Below are 8,733 nucleotides of genomic sequence, written 5' to 3'. Positions count from 1 at the left end.
TAAGAATTAGTCTTATCTCTAATCGAGTAATTACGGGTATCTAATATATTGCTACATCTTTACTCTTATAATTCTAATTCTTCTTCCTCTCTAAGGGTAGCGATCTATTAGATCCTAACGGAATAGCCCCTAGGCGCGCCGCCCGCGAAGCGACTACTCCCGAGTAGCGCTACRAAGAAGAAYGCGTCGAAGAACTCCCTAACTATAGAGATATCGAAGAAGTCGCTACCGTAAAGCCTATATAGCCTACTCTAGACGAAGATACGATAGATTACGGAGAAAACAAACGTAATAAGGAAGAGACGGCTAATAAGATAATCTAGCGCCTCGAAAGCGAGAAGTAGGCTTTATAGTAGTAAGAGACGATTCGCTAACTTTAGTTAGAAGTCTAATAAATAAAGCGTAATCGTAACCGCGCCGACGTAGGCGTAGCTACTACTATATCCTATCGTAGCGTATCTACGCGCCTCTTATATAAGGAAGATCCGGATACTATAAGCACCTCGAGTTTAAGCGTAGCGTATACGCGTAGCGGAGTAGGCGTAAGACCTAAGATAAAGGATCCTAAACTATTCTTAGGGGATTCTATTAAAGAGGCACGCGAATTCCTACGCTAACTTAAGATAATCTTCGCTAATACTACTACTAGCCTAGAGAGTAACTATAATAAGGTCCTCTATAGCGTTATATAGCTAGGAGGAGACGCCGCGGAGTCGTAGTATAACGAGCACGATATCGAGGCGCTTACGCCGAGCTATACGTAGGAGGATTTCTAATCGTTTATACGTAATACCGTCGGGGACCTTACGAACCGCGCGCTTAGCGTTACGCTTAAATATAAAAGGGTTCGATAGAGCTAGGATTAAACGGTAAAGCAATTCGCCCTTAAACTAGAAGTACTAGAGAGTTAACTAGACTATACGTAAGCGTAGCTCGTATATTAGTTCCTCGCTAAGCTAAGACTAGCTCTCCGTTAGGAGATTATTAAGTTATACTCTATACCTATAATAAGGGTAGAGATAGTAGCGCTAGTAAGGMGTATTAAAGCAGCCGATAAGGGTACGAGCGTATAGCTTACGGGTACTAAGCGCGGCAATTATAAGTCTTAAGACTATAACCGTAGTAGTAGTAGACTACGTAAGAATACCTATAATCGTAATAAGGAACGTAAACCTAAGTCTAACCGTAGTAGCGAGTAGCCTTTACGTAAGCGTAAAGAAGGCGCCTATTTAGACCTAAAGTGCTCTAACTATAGCCGTACCGGCTATACTAATAAGATATATTAGGCTAAAGGCGGCGGCGTAGAAGGCTAAGAGCCGAGTAATACGCGGAGTAAGGTTACCGTAGTCGTTATAGAAAAAGTAAAGGACTCCGAGAAAAAGCTTAAACTCTAAGTCTAAAGCTATTAAGTAAGGTCGATATACACCTAGCGCGCTACTAGCGCGGCGTAGTCGAAACGAAGGTAGGACTAATATAGGTCGACTACCTACTAGACGATATAGCCGATATTAACGTTATATCGAGAGAGTTCGTACTTCGAGCCGGCTTACTAGTAAGAGTAGATACGCTATTACTATCTATATCCTCCTTTACCGGAGAACTAGGTTACTACTACGGAGCGTACGTTATACGTTTACGTATCGTAGACTCGGAAGGAGTCGAACGAATAATAGAAGCAACCTTCTATATATACGAAACTTCGAAGCCCGAACTAATATTAGGCCGCCCCTAGCGACGTATATAACGTATAATCGTCGATAGCGCTACGGATGCGTAGCGCTTTAGTAAACTAAACTCTAGTCGAATTAAGGTTATTAATCTATAGGAGTTTTACCGTAAGATATAGGGTAAGTACGTAAGGGTTCTCGTAGTAAGCGTATTACGTACTAGCGAAATCCTTAGTAGGTCCGAACTTCCGGAGGAATTTAAGGTATATTACGATATATTCTTTCCTACGGATAAGGCGAGGCGTAAGCTCCCCGACGACGTAGAGCACGCTATCGATTTAGAGCTAGGTAAGAAGCCGCCCTTTAAACCTCTCTATTATTAGTCTCCGAAAGAGCTAGYGTAGCTATAGGAGTATATTACTAAAGCAACTAAGAACGATTAGATCGAGCTTAGCGAAAGCGAGGCGGGTACGCCTATTCTATTCGTTCCGAAAAAGGATAGCTTACTACGCTTATATATAGACTATCGCGGCTTAAACGAAATTACGATTAAGAACCGCTATCTACTTCCCTTAATTAGCGAGACGCTTAATCGACTTAGGGGCAACGCATTCTTTACTAGCTTAGACCTCTCGGCTACGTATTATCGTATTAAGATTAAGGCTAGCGATCGCTAGAAGACTACGTTTCGTACGCGTTACGGATACTTCTAATATAAGGTTATGCCTTTTAGACTATATAACGTACTAGCGACTTTTTAAGGATATATTAACCGAGCCTTATCGGGGCTAGTCGATATAATCTACGTCGTTTACTTAGATAACATTCTTATCTATAGTAAAGACCGAGCGTAATACTAGCGTAACGTATACGCCGTACTCGATAGGCTAAGGAAGTTCTAACTTTACTACAACTTTAAGAAGTATAGTTTCTTCTAAGATTTAGTCGATTTTCTCGGCTTCGTAGTTACTACGTAAGGCGTTACGATAGACCTACGTAGGGTAGACGTAGTCGCCGAGTAGCCTCGGCTAGAAACCCTTAAGGATATATAAGTACTCCTTAAATTTACTAACTTCTATAGGCGGTTTATTTAGTAGTACTTACGCATTATAAGGCCCTTAACCGACCTATCGAAGGGAGCTATTAAAGGTAGGAAGCTAGGGAAGATCCCTTAGGGCGCTAGCGAAGAGAATGCGCTAAGCTAGCTTAAGGAAGCCTTTTAGTTAGCCCTACTACTAAGGCACTATAACCCTACGCTTCGCCTACGAGTCGAAACCGACGTATCGGACTTCGCGCTTATAAGCATCCTCTTATAGCAGTTTAAGGACAAATAGTAGTATCCTATTACTTTCTAGTTACGGAAGATAATTCCGGCCGAATATAATTACGAGACCTACGATAAAGAGCTACTTATAGTAGTAAGTACGTTTAAGTAGTAGCGCTCGTACCTCGATAGCGCTACGTATACGATTTAAGTAATCGTCGACTATACTAACCTTAAAGCTTTTATAACGATAAAATAGTTAGTCGGTCGATAGGCACGATAGGCGGTTTAATTAGCGCCCTTTAACTTTACTATCGAATATCGCATAGGGATAAAGAACCCTACGGATAGTCCGAGTAAGCGTAGCGACTACGAAACGAGTACGACGGAATCGTCTTAGTATATAAGCATACTATTACCTATACTATAAAGCAAACTTTAGAACTAGTAATCTAATAAAGCTCTTCGAAGCGAGMTAGAGCCMTCTATTAGAAGAGTAAGAGCTATATACTACGCGATTAAGTGCGAGGGATTACTACCTACTAGAGCATACGGCGAGCTTTCGCTACCTAGRCGTATTATAGCCGTCCTAGCAGCTATAGACTTAGCCCTTAGAAATATTCTAGACCTAATACTCGGTTACGCTAAAGCACTAGTAAACGTAGACGCGGATGCTTCGAGTATACGCGACGCGGCTAGGGAGAAGGGCGAGTACGAAGGCTATATTATTAAGGATAGAATATTGTTCTACGGCGATACCCTATATATTCCGAAAGACTACGCTTTACGTACGTAACTAATACGTATATACTACGATAACGCTCTCGCCGGACACTTTAGGAAGGCGAAGACGCTCGAGTTACTTTAGCGGAAGTACTACTAGCTACGTATAGCTACTAATATCGTAGAGTATATTAAGGGGTACTATATATGCCTCGTAAGTAAGGCGCGGTACTACCGCCCCTACGGAGTAATAGTTCTATTACCTATACCGGATCGAGTATAGTAAGAAATTAGTATAGACTTTATTACGGACCTACCTCCTAGTAAGCGCGGAGATAGCGTCTATATTACGGTGCTCGTAATCGTCGACTACTATAGCAAGATAGCTTTATTTATCCCTACTACTAAGCAATATAATATAGTAGAGCTAGCGGATATCTTTATATCTTACGTAGTTTATAAATACGGCGTACTAGCAGGCATTATTAGTAATAGAGGCTCGGTTTTTACTAGCTAATACTAGTCTAACTTCTACTACGAAGCGTATATAAAGCGTAAGCTAACCATAGCCTTCTACCCTTAGACGGATAGACAGACTAAGAAAGCTAATTAGACGCTTAAGTAATAMCTACGCTACTACTACGGCACGTAGTAGGAYAGCTAGGCGTAATAGCTACCTATAGCTRAATTTRCGTGTAAYAAYAGCGTRTACGCGGGCCTTARAATAAGCCCTTTCTAAATCCTCTACGGATAGAACCTAGAGCTAGCGACGCGCCCTCTARGCGACGGCGCTAATGCCTAAGACATCGCTCGGGACGAGCTCTTAGAAGGGAGAATACCGGCCGCTATCGACTTAGCGAAGCGCATGCGTAGCGTACATAAGRAGCTTACTAAGCRATAGYGTAAAGCTAAAGAGYAATAGTTAAAGTACTATAATAAGAGCTAYAAGCCTATAAGCTTTAATATTAGTAATCTAGTRCTTCTCTYTACGAAGAACCTTAAGCTAGAGGGYAAGAAGAAGATAGGACCTAAATAGCTAGGCCTATACCGCGTAATTAACGTAATCGGGACTTAGGCGTATCGCTTATAGTTACCTACCTTAGTAAGGATCTATAACGTCTTCTATGTTACTCTATTAGAGCTATATTCTAGCTAGAAGAGTAAAGCATAAGAGGAGCGTATACTACTCGTAGTCGACGAGGATAGGTAGTAGGAGGTTAAAGAGATTCTTAATAAGAGGGTATAAAAGGGCGAAACGTTTTATTTAGTAAAGTAGCGTAGATAGCTATTAGAATATAACTAGTAGGAACCTAGTATATATATTAAAGACTACGAAGCTCTCGATAGGTTCGAGGCGTAGGCTCCGCGTATACGTAGAGGCCGCGTAGTAAAAGAGGCTCGGAAGCAGAGCGGAGCAAAATAGAAGAAGAGTAATAAGAATTAAGTAGTTTTATTACGGTTAGACCTAAAGGGGATTACTTTATAGATTATTCTATAAGATAGGCGTATACGCTACGCAAGCCTAGAGAACGCGCTAGGCACTCTACTTAAACTTATTTTCCTCCGCCTCGGACTCCTTAAATAGCTCGTTTCTAGTAAGGGCAGCATCGAAGGCATTAGTAGACTACCCTATTATCTCTAACTACTATATAGACGGTTAGTATTATAGACGCATATAAGGAGTAGGCGAGATACTTATAATACGACCGACTTAAATAATAGCTATAAGATTGTTCGTTAAGCGAGTAAGATTAGGCGCCTCGACTACGCTACTTATACGCCGTAYACCCGAGGTAGGCTCGTTAATACGGATCTAAGCATCTAACTTAATACTAAAGGTGTTTACCGCCGCCTTATAAGYAGCTTCCTCCTAACTGCCCTTCTATATAGYAGYATCTACTAGATTAAGCTCGTAGGCCGTAGCTATAACGCTATCGTAGCGTAGGCGCATCGCTACCGGTACGGGTTTATACTTATAATAATTGTTCCTTTAAAGGAAGTTAGCGCTACGTAAGAGAGGAGTAGGCGTCTCGAATAAGCGTTACTTACTTATAGTAGTCGTACTTACGCTTAAACGCGCTAAAGAYAGCGTTATAGCGATAGCTAATACGAAGGTGTGCTAACCGCGTATAGCGGCGATAGGCCGTAGGCACCTCGACGGCGCGGCGCTTACTTACCGACGCTTAAGCGGGGGTCGCCGGCGGATCGGGTGCGCTACGCTTACGGGGAGTACGTAGCGGCATAATAAAGAGTAGATATATAGAAGAGAAATCTATAAGATAGAAAGAATGTTAATAAGAGGTAGTTACTAGGGTAGGTTACTTAGTAAACAACCTACTTAGAGATCTATAGATATAAGACCCTTACGGATAGTAGCGGTAACGTATACGCCGCGTAGTAGGGGACTTATTAACCCTCTTATCGAGTAGCGGTCGCTAAGGGAATTAAACCCTCGCCCTTCTAAGTACGGCATTTAGCCTACTAGAAGGAGGATAAAGTTCCGAAAGCGGCTACTTCCTATATAGCTAGTTTAACTAGCCGGCTTTTATATAAATAGCCCGAAGGTTACTTAGAAAATAGGCACTTTACTATATAAAGTCTACGGACCCCGAGCGCGACGTATACGACGCGCGCGCGCCTCTATTCCCTAAGCCCCCGAACTAAGGCTAGTTCGTATAGGAGGAAGGAGGTAATTATAAGGGCCGTATAAGAGCCCTTATAATAATAGGATTAATAGAGGTAGCTAGATTAACTAACCTTAGAGAAGGGAGTGTAATATAACCTAACTACTTAGCGTAGGCTTAGCGTATATATAACTCCTATATATAGCGTACATTTAACCTACAAGAATTAGTCTTATCTCTAATCGAGTAATTACGGGTGTCTAATACATTACTACATCTTTACCCTTATAATAATATCTATAGTAACTATAAGTTTTATAATTAGGCTTATAGCTACGACCGTAGGGACTTACTTAATCGCTAGGATAGAGATTAGGTATAGCCGAAGCGTAGTATATCGTAGGTAACGAGGTCTAGGCGTACTAGTAGTCGCTAGAGAATAGGGATAGTAGAGTACTAGTAATAGGGCTTAATTAGGGTAGAGGGTAGTTTTTAGAGAGGTAATTAGRGCGTTAAGGGTATCTAGAGGAGGAGGGAATCTCTTTTAAGTTCTTTATACTAGCGGCTTTAAGCGTTAGGAGTTTCTAATAGATTACGAGGGCCTTAATTATAGTACTTAAAAACTACTTTTAAAATATATTTTCTATTTTATAATTACTTGCTTCTATACCTAAAATATAACTCCTCCTTACTTTATACGTTCGTACAATTTGTCCCTATAAATATCCTACGATTTATATTACTATCGCTCTATATTAAAGAAATATACTACCCTAACCCTAACCCTATAGTTTTTAGCAAAGTTTTCGCTAAGGTTTATAACCTCTTACTACGCTAATTCCTTTCCCGTCTACCCTCTACCCTATTATACGTATATTCTATATAATAGGCCGCTCCCCTTCTATCCCCCCTAATCTTTATCTAAAAGTCGTTAAACTCTAGAATAATAATACGAGTATTACCGATATTTAAACCTTCCTCTATTTATAATAGCTATATACCTCCGAACGGACTATTCGTATAATCGTCGTAGAGAACGGTAGCGAACCYYRATAGTCGTTAAAGAAYAGTCTTTAYRATAATYCCCTYCTTCGYATCYRAATAGCCGAACTCTTCTACCTCGAAGCTCTACTAGATACGTATATYRTAGAYAAATTAAACGAGGAGGGATTTAYRATTAAGTACTATACCTTTATACGGCTTCGGCAGAGTATAGGCATTAAGAAACGACTAAGAGAAGGAGAGTTCCTTAAGCGTTAAGAGGAATATAAAAAGATTATAAAGAAGGAGATTAATCGCTTAAACCTTAGAGTATATAGAATAATATTACTATAAATATACTTCCGTATAACCGATCGTACGCGGCTTACGCTTAGTAGGTTAGTATATTTATACGATATATATCTATAGGGTAGAAAGGGATTTACTAATATGCTACTATATCGTAGGAAGCGACTATACGAGATAGCCCGCGAGGTCTATTCCGCTAGCCCGTATAATAGGGCTACGAAGTTTATACGTCGCCGTAGGAAGTATATTACGCCTAGCCCTAATATAGTCTAGAGTATAGATATATACTATAAACTTAAGGACTATAGCTTTTAGATCTATACTACTATTAATACAGATATACGGTTTATTCTATATACCTATCTTAGACCCTCTACCCGTATAATAGTATCTATACTATCTAACTTTACGAAAGCTTATAAAAAGCTTATAAGAGTACCTCGTATTATTCGGATAGATAAGGGTAAAGAGACACTCCTTATAGCGTAGGCTTAATACTAATACGTAAGGATTATTCGTAGGCGTAAAGTACGCTTTCGCCGCTACTTTATGTTTAGAATAAGCACTACTAATATCCGTATCGAGGTATAGTAGAGCTAGCTTATACGAGGAAGGTTTAAGGTATAGTATATAAGTATATAGAGCATATTATTTATATATACTTTAGCAACGCTCCCGTTATATCCGAATCTAATTATACGGGTTAGGCTAATTAATCTTAATATTATAGGGCTTCTTTATAATATTAAAGAAGAAGGGGTAGTTTTATAAAGTAAAGAAGGCTAACCGCATTACTATAAAGTATATCTATATACCTATTATACGAAAAGAACTAGCCTCGTTCGTATATATATAGAATAAGCACCCCGTACGAAGATAATCTAATAGACCGCACGTAAGAGGTAGTATACTAAGCTATCGCTATAACTAGGTAGAGAAGGAGGGAAGGCTAAGTATTAAGTATCTAATTAATAAGGCCTACTTTAATAGTCTTATAGAAGCTTACGTAAAGTAGGATACGTTTATACTAGCGAACGTATATAATAGATCTTAAATTATTTGCTAATATATATAGATTCTAAGGAGTATGTTCTATAGGAGATACTTAAGCTCTACTTAAGTATTCTAAAGATAAAGGGCTTTCCGCTCGGTCGACTAAGCTCGT

Source organism: Ramularia collo-cygni (assembly GCF_900074925.1).
Source record: "Ramularia collo-cygni strain URUG2 genome assembly, contig: RCC_scaffold01, whole genome shotgun sequence".
NCBI classification, from domain to species: domain Eukaryota; kingdom Fungi; phylum Ascomycota; class Dothideomycetes; order Mycosphaerellales; family Mycosphaerellaceae; genus Ramularia; species Ramularia collo-cygni.
This window is presented reverse-complemented; position numbering follows the sequence as displayed.